The sequence below is a fragment of the Heptranchias perlo genome, chromosome 4 (assembly GCF_035084215.1).
Source record: "Heptranchias perlo isolate sHepPer1 chromosome 4, sHepPer1.hap1, whole genome shotgun sequence".
In the NCBI taxonomy this organism is placed as follows: domain Eukaryota; kingdom Metazoa; phylum Chordata; class Chondrichthyes; order Hexanchiformes; family Hexanchidae; genus Heptranchias; species Heptranchias perlo.
Genome location: NC_090328.1, coordinates 57,527,380 through 57,542,343, shown reverse-complemented (window position 1 = coordinate 57,542,343; position 14,964 = coordinate 57,527,380).

The following is a 14,964-nucleotide window of genomic DNA, read 5'->3' as shown; positions in this document are numbered from 1 at the left end:
TGGGGTTGTGAATGTGTGTGTGGGGGGTTGTGAATGTGAGTGTGGGGGGGGTTGTGAATGTGTGTGGGGGGGGTTGTGAATGTGTGTGTGGGGGGGGTTGTGAATGTGTGTGGGGGGGGGTTGTGAATGTGTGTGTGGGGGGGGTTGTGAATGTGTGTGGGGGGGGGGTTGTGAATGTGTGTGTGGGGGGGGTTGTGAATGTGTGTGTGGGGGGGTTGTGAATGTGTGTGTGGGGGGGGGTTGTGAATGTGTGTGGGGGGGGGTTGTGAATGTGTGTGTGGGGGGGGTTGTGAATGTGTGTGTGGGGGGGTTGTGAATGTGTGTGGGGGGGGGGTTGTGAATGTGTGTGGGGGGGGTTGTGAATGTGTGTGGGGGGGGGGTTGTGAATGTGTGTGTGGGGGGTTGTGAATGTGTGTGGGGGGGGTTGTGAATGTGTGTGGGGGGGGTTGTGAATGTGTGTGGGGGGGGGGTTGTGAATGTGTGTGGGGGGGGTTGTGAATGTGTGTGTGGGGGGGGTTGTGAATGTGTGTGTGGGGGGGGCTGTGAATGTGTGTGTGGGGGGGGGTTGTGAATGTGTGGGGGGGGGGTTGTGAATGTGTGTGGGGGGGTTGTGAATGTGTGTGGGGGGGGTTGTGAATGTGTGTGGGGGGGTTGTGAATGTGTGTGGGGGGGGGGCTGTGAATGTGTGTGTGGGGGGGGTTGTGAATGTGTGTGGGGGGGGGTTGTGAATGTGTGTGGGGGGGGGGTTGTGAATGTGTGTGTGGGGGGGTTGTGAATGTGTGTGTGGGGGGGGTTGTGAATGTGTGTGGGGGGGGGTTGTGAATGTGTGTGTGGGGGGGGTTGTGAATGTGTGTGGGGGGGGGTTGTGAATGTGTGTGGTGGGGGGGGTTGTGAATGTGTGTGGGGGGGGTTGTGAATGTGTGTGGTGGGGGGTTGTGAATGTGTGTGGGGGGGGGGGGCTGTGAATGTGTGTGGGGGGGGTTGTGAATGTGTGTGGGGGGGGTTGTGAATGTGTGTGGGGGGGGGGGGGCTGTGAATGTGTGTGGGGGGGGTTGTGAATGTGTGTGGGGGGGGGGTTGTGAATGTGTGTGGGGGTTGGGGTTGTGAATGTGTGTGGGGGGCGGGGGGGTTGTGAATGTGTGTGGGGGGGGTTGTGAATGTGTGGGGGGGGGGGGTTGTGAATGTGTGTGGGGGGGGGGTTGTGAATGTGTGGGGGGGGGGGTTGTGAATGTGTGTGTGGGGGGGGTTGTGAATGTGTGTGGGGGGGGGGGGGGTTGTGAATGTGTGTGGGGGGGGGTTGTGAATGTGTGTGTGGGGGGGGGGGTTGTGAATGTGTGTGGGAGGGGGGTTGTGAATGTGTGGGGGGGGGGTTGTGAATGTGTGTGTGGTGGGGGGTTGTGAATGTGTGTGGGGGGGGGGGTTGTGAATGTGTGTGGGGGGGGTTGTGAATGTGTGTGGGGGGGTTGTGAATGTGTGTGGGGGGGGGGTTGTGAATGTGTGTGGGGGGGGGTTTGTGAATGTGTGGGGGGGGTTGTGAATGTGTGTGGGGGGGGGGTTGTGAATGTGTGTGGGGGGGGGTTGTGAATGTGTGTGTGGGGGGGGGTTGTGAATGTGTGTGGGGGGGGGTTGTGAATGTGTGTGGGGGGGGGTTGTGAATGTGTGTGGGGGGGGGGTTGTGAATGTGTGTGGGGGGGGGGTTGTGAATGTGTGTGGGGGGGTTGTGAATGTGTGTGGGGGGGTTGTGAATGTGTGTGGGGGGGGGTTGTGAATGTGTGTGGGGGGGGGGTTGTGAATGTGTGTGGGGGGGGGGTTGTGAATGTGTGTGGGGGGGGGGGTTGTGAATGTGTGTGGGGGGGGGTTGTGAATGTGTGTGGGGGGGTTGTGAATGTGTGTGGGGGGGGGTTGTGAATGTGTGTGGGGGGGGTTGTGAATGTGTGTGGGGGGGTTGTGAATGTGTGTGGGGGGGGGGTTGTGAATGTGTGTGTGGGGGGGGTTGTGAATGTGTGTGTGGGGGGTTGTGAATGTGTGTGGGGGGGGTTGTGAATGTGTGTGGGGGGGGCTGTGAATGTGTGTGGGGGGTTGTGAATGTGTGTGGGGGGGGGTTGTGAATGTGTGTGGGGGGGTTGTGAATGTGTGTGGGGGGGGGTTGTGAATGTGTGTGGGGGGGGTTGTGAATGTGTGTGGGGGGGGCTGTGAATGTGTGTGGGGGGTTGTGAATGTGTGTGGGGGGGGTTGTGAATGTGTGTGGGGGGGTTGTGACTGTGTGTGGGGGGGGGTTGTGAATGTGTGTGGGGGGGGTTGTGAATGTGTGTGGGGGGGGGCTGTGAATGTGTGTGGGGGGGGGTTGTGAATGTGTGTGTGGGGGGGTTGTGAATGTGTGTGGGGGGGGTTGTGAATGTGTGTGGGGGGGGTTGTGAATGTGTGTGGGGGGGGGCTGTGAATGTGTGTGGGGGGGTTGTGAATGTGTGTGGGGGGGGGTTGTGAATGTGTGTGGGGGGGTTGTGAATGTGTGTGGGGGGGGTTGTGAATGTGTGTGGGGGGGGTTGTGAATGTGTGTGGGGGGGGGCTGTGAATGTTGTGTGTGGGGGGGGTTGTGAATGTGTGTGGGGGGGGGTTGTGAATGTGTGTGGGGGGGTTGTGAATGTGTGTGGGGGGGGGTTGTGAATGTGTGTGGGGGGGGTTGTGAATGTGTGTGGGGGGGGGGTTGTGAATGTGTGTGGGGGGGGGGTTGTGAATGTGTGTGGGGGGGGGCTGTGAATGTGTGTGGGGGGGGGGTTGTGAATGTGTGTGGGGGGGGGGTTGTGAATGTGTGGGGGGGGGCTGTGAATGTGTGTGGGGGGGTTTGAGTGTGTGGGGGGGGTTGTGAATGTGTGTGGGGGGGTTGTGAATGTGTGTGGGGGGGGCTGTGAATGTGTGTGGGGGGGGGGTTGTGAATGTGTGTGGGGGGGCTGTGAATGTGTGTGGGGGGGGTTGTGAATGTGTGTGGGGGGGTTGTGAATGTGTGTGGGGTGGGGGTTGTGAATGTGTGTGGGGGAGGGGTTGTGAATGTGTGTGGGGGGGGTTGTGAATGTGTGTGGGGGAGGGGTGTGAATGTGTGGGGGGGGGCTGTGAATGTATGTGGGGGGGGGGTTGTGAATGTGTGTGGGGGGGGGGCTGTGAATGTGTGTGGGGGGGGTTGTGAATGTGTGTGGGGGGGGGCTGTGAATGTGTGTGGGGGGGGGCTGTGAATGTGTGTGGGGGGGCTGTGAATGTGTGTGGGGGGGGGGGGTTGTGAATGTGTGTGGGGGGGGCTGTGAATGTGTGTGGGGGGGGGGGTTGTGAATGTGTGTGGGGGGGGGTTGTGAATGTGTGTGGGGGGGGGTTGTGAATGTGTGTGGGGGGGGGGCTGTGAATGTGTGTGGGGGGGGCTGTGAATGTGTGTGGGGGGGGGGTTGTGAATGTGTGTGGGGGGGGCTGTGAATGTGTGTGGGGGGGGGGTTGTGAATGTGTGTGGGGGGGGGGTTGTGAATGTGTGTGGGGGGGGGGGGTTGTGAATGTGTGTGGGGGGGGCTGTGAATGTGTGTGGGGGGGGGGGTTGTGAATGTGTGTGGGGGGGGGGTTGTGAATGTGTGTGTGGGGGGGCTGTGAATGTGTGTGGGGGGGGGGTTGTGAATGTGTGTGGGGGGGGCTGTGAATGTGTGTGGGGGGGGGGTTGTGAATGTGTGTGGGGGGGGGGTTGTGAATGTGTGTGTGGGGGGGGTGTTGTGAATGTGTGTGGGGGGGGCTGTGAATGTGTGTGGGGGGGGGGTTGTGAATGTGTGTGGGGGGGGGGTTGTGAATGTGTGTGGGGGGGGGGTTGTGAATGTGTGTGGGGGGGGGTTGTGAATGTGTGTGTGGGGGGGGGTTGTGAATGTGTGTGGGGGGGGGGTTGTGAATGTGTGTGGGGGGGGTTGTGAATGTGTGTGTGGGGGGGTTGTGAATGTGTGTGGGGGGGGGTTGTGAATGTGTGTGTGGGGGGGGTTGTGAATGTGTGTGTGGGGGGGGGTTGTGAATGTGTGTGGGGGGGGTTGTGAATGTGTGTGGGGGGGGGGTTGTGAGTGTGTGGGGGGGGTTTGTGAATGTGTGGGGGGGGTTGTGAATGTGTGTGGGGGGGGGGGTTGTGAATGTGTGTGGGGGGGGGGGTTGTGAATGTGTGTGGGGGGGGGCTGTGAATGTGTGTGGGGGGGGGGTTGTGAATGTGTGTGGGGGGGGGTTGTGAATGTGTGTGTGGGGGGGGGGTTGTGAATGTGTGTGGGGGGGGGTTGTGAATGTGTGTGGGGGGGGGGTTTGTGAGTGTGTGGGGGGGGGTTTGTGAATGTGTGGGGGGGTTGTGAATGTGTGTGGGGGGGGGGGTTGTGAATGTGTGTGGGGGGGGGGGTTGTGAATGTGTGTGGGGGGGGGCTGTGAATGTGTGTGGGGGGGGGTTGTGAATGTGTGTGGGGGGGGGGTTGTGAATGTGTGTGGGGGGGGTTGTGAATGTGTGTGGGGGGGGGGGTTGTGAATGTGTGTGGGGGGGGGGGTTGTGAATGTGTGTGGGGGGGGGGGGTTGTGAATGTGTGTGGGGGGGTTGTGAATGTGTGTGGGGGGGGGGGGGTTGTGAATGTGTGTGGGGGGGGGGGGTTGTGAATGTGTGTGGGGGGGTTGTGAATGTGTGTGGGGGGGGGTTGTGAATGTGTGTGGGGGGGGGGTTGTGAATGTGTGTGTGGGGGGGGGTTGTGAATGTGTGTGGGGGGGGGTTGTGAATGTGTGTGGGGGGGGGGGTTTGTGAGTGTGGGGGGGGGGGTTGTGAATGTGTGGGGGGGGTTGTGAATGTGTGTGGGGGAGGGGGTTGTGAATGTGTGTGGGGGGGGGGTTGTGAATGTGTGTGGGGGGGGGCTGTGAATGTGTGTGGGGGGGGGGGGTTGTGAATGTGTGTGGGGGGGGGGTTGTGAATGTGTGTGGGGGGGGTTGTGAATGTGTGTGGGGGGGGGCTGTGAATGTGTGTGGGGGGGGGTTGTGAATGTGTGTGGGGGGGGGCTGTGAATGTGTGTGGGGGGGGGTTGTGAATGTGTGTGGGGGAGGGGGTTGTGAATGTGTGTGGGGGGGCTGTGAATGTGTGTGGGGGGGGGTTGTGAATGTGTGTGTGGGGGGTTGTGAATGTGTGTGGGGGGGGGTTGTGAATGTGTGTGTGGGGGGGGCTGTGAATGTGTGTGGGGGGGGTTGTGAATGTGTGTGGGGGGGGGTTGTGAATGTGTGTGTGGGGGGGGTTGTGAATGTGTGTGGGGGGGGGTTGTGAATGTGTGTGTGGGGGGGGGTTGTGAATGTGTGTGGGGGGGGGGCTGTGAATGTGTGTGGGGGGGGGGTTGTGAATGTGTGTGGGGGGGGGTTGTGAATGTGTGTGTGGGGGGGGTTGTGAATGTGTGTGGGGGGGTTGTGAATGTGTGTGTGGGGGGGTTGTGAATGTGTGTGTGAGGGGGTTGTGAATGTGTGTGGGGGGAGGGTTGTGAATGTGTGTGGGGGGGTTGTGAATGTGTGTGGGGGGGGGGTTGTGAATGTGTGTGGGGGGGGGTTGTGAATGTGTGTGGGGGGGGGTTGTGAATGTGTGTGTGGGGGGGGGTTGTGAATGTGTGTGGGGGGGGGTTGTGAATGTGTGTGTGGGGGAGGGGTTGTGAATGTGTGTGTGGGGGGGGGTTGTGAATGTGTGTGTGGGGGGGGGGTTGTGAATGTGTGTGGGGGGGGCTGTGAATGTGTGTGGGGGGGGGTTGTGAATGTGTGTGGGGGGGGGTTGTGAATGTGTGTGGGGGGGGGTTGTGAATGTGTGTGTGGGGGGGGTTGTGAATGTGTGTGGGGGGGGTTGTGAATGTGTGTGGGGGGGGTTGTGAATGTGTGTGGGGGGGGTTGTGAATGTGTGTGGGGGGGTTGTGAATGTGTGTGGGGGGGGGGGGGTTGTGAATGTGTGTGGGGGGGTTGTGAATGTGTGTGGGGGGGGTTTGTGAATGTGTGTGGGGGGGGTTGTGAATGTGTGTGGGGGGGGTTGTGAATGTGTGTGGGGGGGTTGTGAATGTGTGTGGGGGGGGGGTTGTGAATGTGTGTGGGGGGGGTTGTGAATGTGTGTGGGGGGGTTGTGAATATGTGGGGGGGGGGGTTGTGAATGTGTGTGGGGGGGGGTTGTGAATGTGTGTGTGGGGGGGGTTGTGAATGTGTGTGGGGGGGGGGTTGTGAATGTGTGTGGGGGGGGGTTGTGAATGTGTGTGGGGGGGGGGTTGTGAATGTGTGTGGGGGGGGGGGTTGTGAATGTGTGTGGGGGGGGGTTGTGAATGTGTGTGTGGGGGGGGTTGTGAATGTGTGTGGGGGGGGGGTTGTGAATGTGTGTGGGGGGGGGGTTGTGAATGTGTGTGGGGGGGGGGTTGTGAATGTGTGTGGGGGGGGGTTGTGAATGTGTGTGGGGGGGGGGGTTGTGAATGTGTGTGGGGGGGGGTTGTGAATGTGTGTGGGGGGGGGTTGTGAATGTGTGTGGGGGGGGGTTGTGAATGTGTGGGGGGTTGTGAATGTGTGTGGGGGGGGGGTTGTGAATGTGTGTGGGGGGGGGGTTGTGAATGTGTGTGGGGGGGGTTGTGAATGTGTGTGGGGGGGGTTGTGAATGTGTGTGGGGGGGGGCTGTGAATGTGTGTGGGGGGGGTTGTGAATGTGTGTGGGGGGGGTTGTGAATGTGTGTGGGGGGGCTGTGAATGTGTGTGGGGGGGCTGTGAATGTGTGTGGGGGGGGGTTGTGAATGTGTGTGGGGGGGGTTGTGAATGTGTGTGGGGGGGGGTTGTGAATGTGTGGGGGGGGGTTGTGAATGTGTGTGGGGGGGGGTTGTGAATGTGTGTGGGGGGGTTGTGAATGTGTGTGTGTGGGGGGGGGTTGTGAATGTGTGTGGGGGGTGTGAATGTGTGTGGGGGGTTGTGAATGTGTGTGGGGGGGGGGTTGTGAATGTGTGTGGGGGGGGGGTTGTGAATGTGTGGGGGGGGGGTTGTGAATGTGTGTGGGGGGGGGTTGTGAATGTGTGTGTGTGGGGGGGTTGTGAATGTGTGTGGGGGGGGGTTGTGAATGTGTGTGGGGGGGGGTTGTGAATGTGTGTGGGGGGGGGTTGTGAATGTGTGTGTGGGGGGGGGTTGTGAATGTGTGTGGGGGGGGGGTTGTGAATGTGTGGGGGGGGTTGTGAATGTGTGGGGGGGGTTGTGATTGTGTGTGGGGGGGGTTGTGAATGTGTGTGTGGGGGGGGGTTGTGAATGTGTGTGGGGGGGGGTTGTGAATGTGTGTGGGGGGGGGTTGTGAATGTGTGTGTGTGGGGGGTTGTGAATGTGTGTGGGGGGGGGTGTGAATGTGTGTGGGGGGGGGTTGTGAATGTGTGTGTGTGGGGGGGTTGTGAATGTGTGGGGGGGGGGTTGTGAATGTGTGTGGGGGGGGGGTTGTGAATGTGTGGGGGGGGTTGTGAATGTGTGGGGGGGGTTGTGAATGTGTGTGTGTGGGGGGGTTGTGAATGTGTGTGGGGGGGGTTGTGAATGTGTGTGGGGGGGGGGTTGTGAATGTGTGTGGGGGGGGTTGTGAATGTGTGTGTGTGGGGGGGGGTTGTGAATGTGTGTGGGGGGGGTTGTGAATGTGTGTGTGTGGGGGGGGGGTTGTGAATGTGTGGGGGGGGGTTGTGAATGTGTGTGGGGGGGGGGGGTTGTGAATGTGTGTGGGGGGGTTGTGAATGTGTGTGTGTGGGGGGGGGTTGTGAATGTGTGTGGGGGGGGGGTTGTGAATGTGTGTGGGGGGGGGGGTTGTGAATGTGTGTGGGGGGGTTGTGAATGTGTGTGGGGGGGGTTGTGAATGTGTGTGGGGGGGGGGTTGTGAATGTGTGTGGGGGGGGTTGTGAATGTGTGTGTCGGGGGGGTTGTGAATGTGTGTGGGGGGGGTTGTGAATGTGTGTGGGGGGGGGGGTTGTGAATGTGTGTGGGGGGGGTTGTGAATGTGTGTGTGTGGGGGGCGGTTGTGAATGTGTGTGGGGGGGGGTTGTGAATGTGTGTGGGGGGGGGGGTTGTGAATGTGTGTGGGGGGGGGTTGTGAATGTGTGTGTGGGGGGGGGTTGTGAATGTGTGTGGGTGGGGGGTTGTGAATGTGTGTGGGGGGGGGTTGTGAATGTGTGTGTGGGGGGGGTTGTGAATGTGTGTGTGGGGGGGGGTTGTGAATGTGTGTGGGGGGGGGTTGTGAATGTGTGTGGGGGGGGGTTGTGAATGTGTGTGTGGGGGGTTGTGAATGTGTGTGTGTGGGGGGGTTTGTGAATGTGTGTGGGGGGGGTTGTGAATGTGTGTGGGGGGGGTTGTGAATGTGTGTGTGGGGGGGTTTGTGAATGTGTGTGGGGGGGTTGTGAATGTGTGTGGGGGGGGTTGTGAATGTGTGTGGGGTGGGGGGTTGTGAATGTGTGTGTGGGGGGGGTTGTGAATGTGTGTGGGGGGGGTTGTGAATGTGTGTGTGGGGGGGGTTGTGAATGTGTGTGTGTGGGGGGGTTGTGAATGTGTGTGTGTGGGGGGGGTTGTGAATGTGTGTGGGGGGGGGTTGTGAATGTGTGTGGGGGGGTTGTGAATGTTTGTGGGGGGGGGTTGTGAATGTGTGTGGGGGGGTTGTGAATGTTTGTGGGGGGGGGTTGTGAATGTGTGTGGGGGGGGTTGTGAATGTGTGTGTGGGGGGGGGTTGTGAATGTGTGTGTGGGGGGGTTGTGAATGTGTGTGGGGGGGGTGTGAATGTGTGTGGGGGGGGTTGTGAATGTGTGTGTGTGGGGGGGGTTGTGAATGTGTGTGTGTGGGGGGGGTTGTGAATGTGTGTGGGGGGGGGTTGTGAATGTGTGTGGGGGGGTTGTGAATGTGTGTGGGGGGGGTGTGAATGTGTGTGTGGGGGGGGGTTGTGAATGTGTGTGGGGGGGGTTGTGAATGTGTGTGGGGGGGGGGGTTTGTGAATGTGTGTGGGGGGGGTTGTGAATGTGTGTGGGGGGGGGGGTTTGTGAATGTGTGTGGGGGGGGGTTGTGAATGTGTGTGTGTGAGGTGAATGATACTGATTTTTTTAGTAGGCATACTTTATCTTTTCTGGTTTTAGAGATGTGTTTTTAAATTTTTGTGACATGTAGTGGGTTTTTTGCTGGAGTTTATTAGTAGACATTGTGGAAATCTTGGGCCATTGAGTTTTTTTCTGTTTTTTCTGGGAAAATAGTGTATGAGACTTTTTGTTATTGATACATATTTTTGGAATTCAGGACTGTGCATACGCAGCGCGTTGGGGTCGCATTTCGTGATTTTTAATTTTTACAACCCCCCGACCCTCTCCTGTCCATAGTGAGGAGGGGGGTGAGGGGTTAATATCAACCTCATTATATGGAAAGAGCCATATCCTGGAACACTGAGGGATTAATGAGGAAAGCACTAACAGATCTATTATGATGTCATCCATTTCAGACAATATCTTATGTAATGAAATACAAGCAGAAAATGCTGGAAACACTCAGCAGGTCAGGCAACATCTGTGGAGAGAGAAGCATCGGGTTAACGTTCCAGGTCGATGACCTTTCATCAGAACCTTAAGTAATGCCTTGGGGTTGAAAAGAAAATCATCAGTAATTATTGTAGTGAGATTAAAGTGACCAGAAAACAATGGGTCATGGATTGCATCCTCCTGAAAACCCACCCCTCTGGTGAGAGCAACTAAAACAACTACAGGAAGGCTCAGAGCAGAGGCCAGAATGTTATAGGCAGATCCAGGCACATTGCTATCATGAATATGATATTTTCCATTGCTGGCCTTATATAACTAGACTTATCTAGTATTATAGGCCAACACATGACTCTTTGAACAAATCGAAAAACATTTACTTAATTTAGAATGGAATCTATACAGTCAATCCATTTAATATGGAGTCTTTTGAACTATCACCAGTGGAAATAAATTGCTGGTGAAAGTCCATTATTTAATCATTATTCTGTTGCTCTTTATTATTAACAGTATTTCCCTGGCTACTGATTTTGAGGTTCAGAATAAAATCCTATGAAATCTACACATTTGATTCAAACATTAGTAATTACAAATATATTTTAAATGAACATTAATTCTAAAAATGATGGCAGTATGTAATTAATGTCTCAGTATTTAGTTGAGAGACTTCCAATTGAGCTTTTGCTCAGTTATGACAAACATGTATGAATTGACTTGCTTTTCAGCAGGATTCTAAGGACAGATTCATGTCCGTAAATCATGAGGAGACGCTTTTGTGAGGCGAGAACAAATTTAACCTGTTTTCCACCAATTTCTCTGGTATTTCCTATTGATTGGAATACATTCTTATTTTGGTGAAAGGGGGAAGGTTATTAATTTTTATAATATATTATGCTGTCTTAAGTCATGACCATGAAGTCCACTAATTTTCTTCTCTCCTATTGGTTAAATGATTTTGTTTTGTTCCTTTCTAATTGGTTATTTTCTACTTTATTTACCATTACTTCTATTTTTTTCCTGCTCTCTCATTCTTCACTTCTACTTTCTTCCTCTCTCTACTCCTCAGGAACCACAATTTTCTTTACAATGGAAGTTGAGGTGGGGAAGAAAGAGAGACTCTGCTAAAAGGTGAAGGAAGAAAAAGAGAAAGTGAGTCTGTTGCGGGTGAGCATCCCTGGCTGGCTGAGAAGGGATGGCTGCTGTCATTGCTTAGCAGAACAGTTATAAAAACCTCATTCACCAAGTTAAATTGCATCTCAACTCATAGGATAAAACTGCTCTACAATCTTAAAATCCTACAGTTTGGTAAAGTACTGTAATATCTGGAGAGGATAACCATCTGGTGTTAGTCCCATGTAGTTCATAGTTCCACAGGCTTCATTGCAACTTTAGCTGGAGCTGGAGTGTAATTTCAGAAAATTTGATGCATAGTTTCCATGGATACCTGAGAACTTCTTCCTCAAGGTATAATAGAAAGTGTTAGAAATAACAGCTGAAATTTGCTACGTTGCTTTTCAAAGAGATGTTTTAAGGTTGAGACTATTCAAATTTATTTGGTTTGGTTCTTTATAGTTTTCAATTTCCTTGAATGCAGATTCCTGTTACAGTCTATTCTTAATTCAAATTGCTTAATTCAAATTATCTGATAATTCAATCTTGTTAACACTAAATTGCCACTTTGTGATGTTATTTATGTTATTTAATTCAATATATTGGATAATTTTTTTTAGTGAAAAAATGATTGAATAATCAGGAGTAGACAAGGGTAAAATAGGCAGCACTGGCAGGTCCAGCAGTGTAGAGACGCACCTCAGAAGTTGTTTTTTCACTGAGCTAGTGGTGACACATTTCTGACAGAGGCAAAAGTCTCTATAGACCTTCCACAAATATTGGGGAATCTCCATAAGCAGAAAACAAAAGTTCCAATCTCAGCTTTTACCCAGGTGTTTTTATGTTGCTGCCAATGTTTTGGAATCAACCACAACGTAAACGGACAGATGGCAGCTGGAAAAAACAGACCCATTTCTACCTGGAGCCTTTTTGCATAGTATAAACAGGGCATTAACTGAGCCTTAATCTGCTGAATGAAGGTGAACTGCATGTGATTAGCATCACAAATGTTGTATACAGTAACACTATTAATTTATTTTTCTAACCTGTTACCGCAAACCATAAAACTTTTGAAACAGTCATTGGAATTGATGATCTGCCACTGAAATATTTACCATGCAGGTGCTAGTGAATTTACATTTTAACCGTTGTCCAATATAGGAAATGCAAATAGGAAGTGGTGTGAGTGATACTGGTTCTTACAGTAAATTTAATTAACTGAAGTAGTAGAGGAATAATCGACAACTCTTAGAGGTGGCCCATGACAGAAGCATGGGAACATTTGGATTAAATAAAGGAATCTGAATTTATTCTAAGGGACTCTTCTGATATATTTACATTGATATTCTTTTGTAAAATCTGAAAATTATTGATATTTTGGATTCAGACGTAACATCTTTCAGACGTTTACACTACCAGCTTGTGCTTATGACAGTGCATTGGCAATTCATTTTGAATGACAAGACGTGCTGCAGCATTCAGTCTCGGGTGATTTTAAAGTGTTCAAATTAGCACAACAGATTTTTCCATCCAGCAGAAAAACACATATACCTCTCAAGAAATGAGATAAGAGAGCTCTTAAGTGGCTACTTGACACCAACGAGCCATCTAGATGTTCCAAACAGATTACAGAGTATCTTAGATCTGACAGACAATTAGACAGTTGAGTTCTCTGTTTCAGTGAAAGCCATACTCCAGTGCACCTGTAACGTGCATAAGTCTGTCAATCCAAGGGGCAAAATCAACATGCCAATTGGCTGTCTCAATAATTTATTTATAAGCAAATGATAGAAATGTAATGTCTTACCAGCAGATAAAGGTCAATGTCTCGGTAAACAATTATTCATGTTTTGGAAATTAATTCCTTTATCTAACTTCCATTACTTATTCAACCCATTATGTACCATAGTTAAAGATCATCGTCATCCAACAAAGTACTGGGTTATTATAGTCGAAAATGTACTGATGACAGAGGAATCACATGTAGCAGACAACACTTTGGACTTGTGAATAGTATTGTGTTACTGCAATAAGGAAAACTGCTGTAGCATTTGAAGCTTGCAGAATAATTATGTTCAATTAACTAACCGACCATCAGGCAACAGCCCAACTCAGCACTCTGCAAAAATAAAACAAAGGGAAGTCAAGGTAATTGATTCTTCCTGGAACTACCACTCCCACACAGTTTTACACTGAATCTTTTCAAGAGCAGCAAGAACATTATTTAGCTGATAATCACATTTCTTTAAGTTGAGAACAAAATACTGTCAAGAGATGAAGAAATAGAAGAAGAGAATTGATGGAATTTGACTGGTTTTACACAGTGTATGCAGCCCATTGACCAGAGACCACCTATAGAATTACATAGAATCAAAGCACAGAGACAGATCATTCAGCACAACTAGTCTATGCCGTGTTTATACTTGATGCGAGCCTCCTCCCACTCTAATTACTTCTTCCCATACAGCCTCTATTCCCATCTCCCTCGTGTATACATAAAGCATCTCCTTAAATGCATCAATGCTATCTGCATCAACCACTCCATGTGGCAGCGAGTCCAATATTCTCACCACTCTCTGTAAAAAAAAAATCCTAAATTCTTTAGATGATCTATTAGTGACTATCTTATATTTATGTCCCCTTGTTCTGGACTCACTCACAACTGAAAACAGTTTCTGCACATCTACCCTCTCAAATCCATTCATATTTTTTAAAGACCTTCATCAGGTCTCCTCTTCGTTTTCTCTCTTCTGAAGAAAAGAGCCCCACCCTGCTCAATCTTTCCTGATAGTTGCATCCTCTCAATTCTTGTAACATCTTTGTAAATCTTTTCTGCATTTTCTCCAGTGGTTCAACATCATTTTTGTAATAAGGAGACCAGAACTGCACTCAATACTCCAAGTGTGGTCTAACCACATTTAAATTATATATTTAACATTACCTTCCTGCTTTTGTATTCTGTTCCTCTAGAAATGAACTCCAGCACTTTGTTTGCACTATTTATGGCCTTATCAACTTGTTTTGCTACTTTTAGCGATTTATGTATCTGTATTCCCAGATCTCTGCTTCGCTACCCCATTTAGTTTCTTACCTTCCAAGGAATAATTGGCCTCTTTATTTCTCCTATCAAAATGATATGGCAGCAGTATTGTGTGATAATGCAATACATAGTATACTCAGGTCCCAGTGTATACAATTCAAACCACACTGGACAGCTTCCACTTACATATGGACCCTTGACAAATGGATCAAGTACACTCTTCTGTGTGCTAGGCTGGAGAAATAAAGAAATAGCTCTTGTGGACTCTGACTGACATTCCTATCTGTCTTGAAATGCACCTTAGAGTTTTTTCAATTTCCATATGAGATATGAGAATAGGTTTTCCAGACCCCCACCCCAGTGCAGGATGGGAATGGCACACCCCAAGTGCGCTGCTTCTGTCCAGACCAAAGAGCACCATGAATTCCTTTCACAGGCAATGAACATGGCCCTGGAAGGGCCCAGAGCTGGCAGAAGTGACAAGAAATTGAAACACAGCTGTGTGTCAGTGCCTTTGAAATAGGGACCTTCTGGCTGCTGATGGAGATCTAAATATCAGGGGGGAGGGCTTAAATTTAAAAAAAATGACTGACCTTAGAATCTTCGGCTTGCCCCTGACACCCTTGCAAATCAGCTGCTTGATGGGAATTCAGAGTCACACCATATTTCTCTGAGCACCCCTTCACTGGGATACACTGGCAATGATCCTACAGGAAAATAAGGTAGAAGGCTGGGAATGCCCCCCCACCCCGACCCCTCACCCTGTTAGTATGGCATTGACAGGCCTAATGATAGAGGTCCAACTCCACTGCTGCTTCAGAAAGCCACAGAAATCTAGAGGCAATATAAAAGGGATGGAAACTGGGCAAACAGGTGTCCACTGTTTTTTCTATCACTTTTGCACTCAAGAAATTGTGTCTGAAAAATCTGTTGTGTATATGCAATGAAGTAAAATGTACAATATTAGCTTAATCTGCCAACCAGTGCAAAACAGGAACTGATTCCTGTCACTTCCTTTCCAAAGCCTTAGCTAACTAAAGAATTTAAGGATTGTATTAGACTAAAAGAAGAGGCCTATAATGTTTCCAAGAAGAGTAGTAAGCCTGAGGATTGGGAGAGTTTTAGAAACCAGCAAAGGACGACCAAAAAATTGATAAAAAGGGAGAAAATAGAATATGAAAGTAAACTAGCAAGAAATATAAAAACAGATTGTTAGAGCTTCTACAAGTATGTAAAAAGGAAGAGAGTAGCAAAAGTAAATGTTGGTCCCTTAGAGGCTGCGACAGGAGAAATTATAATGGGGAATCAGGAA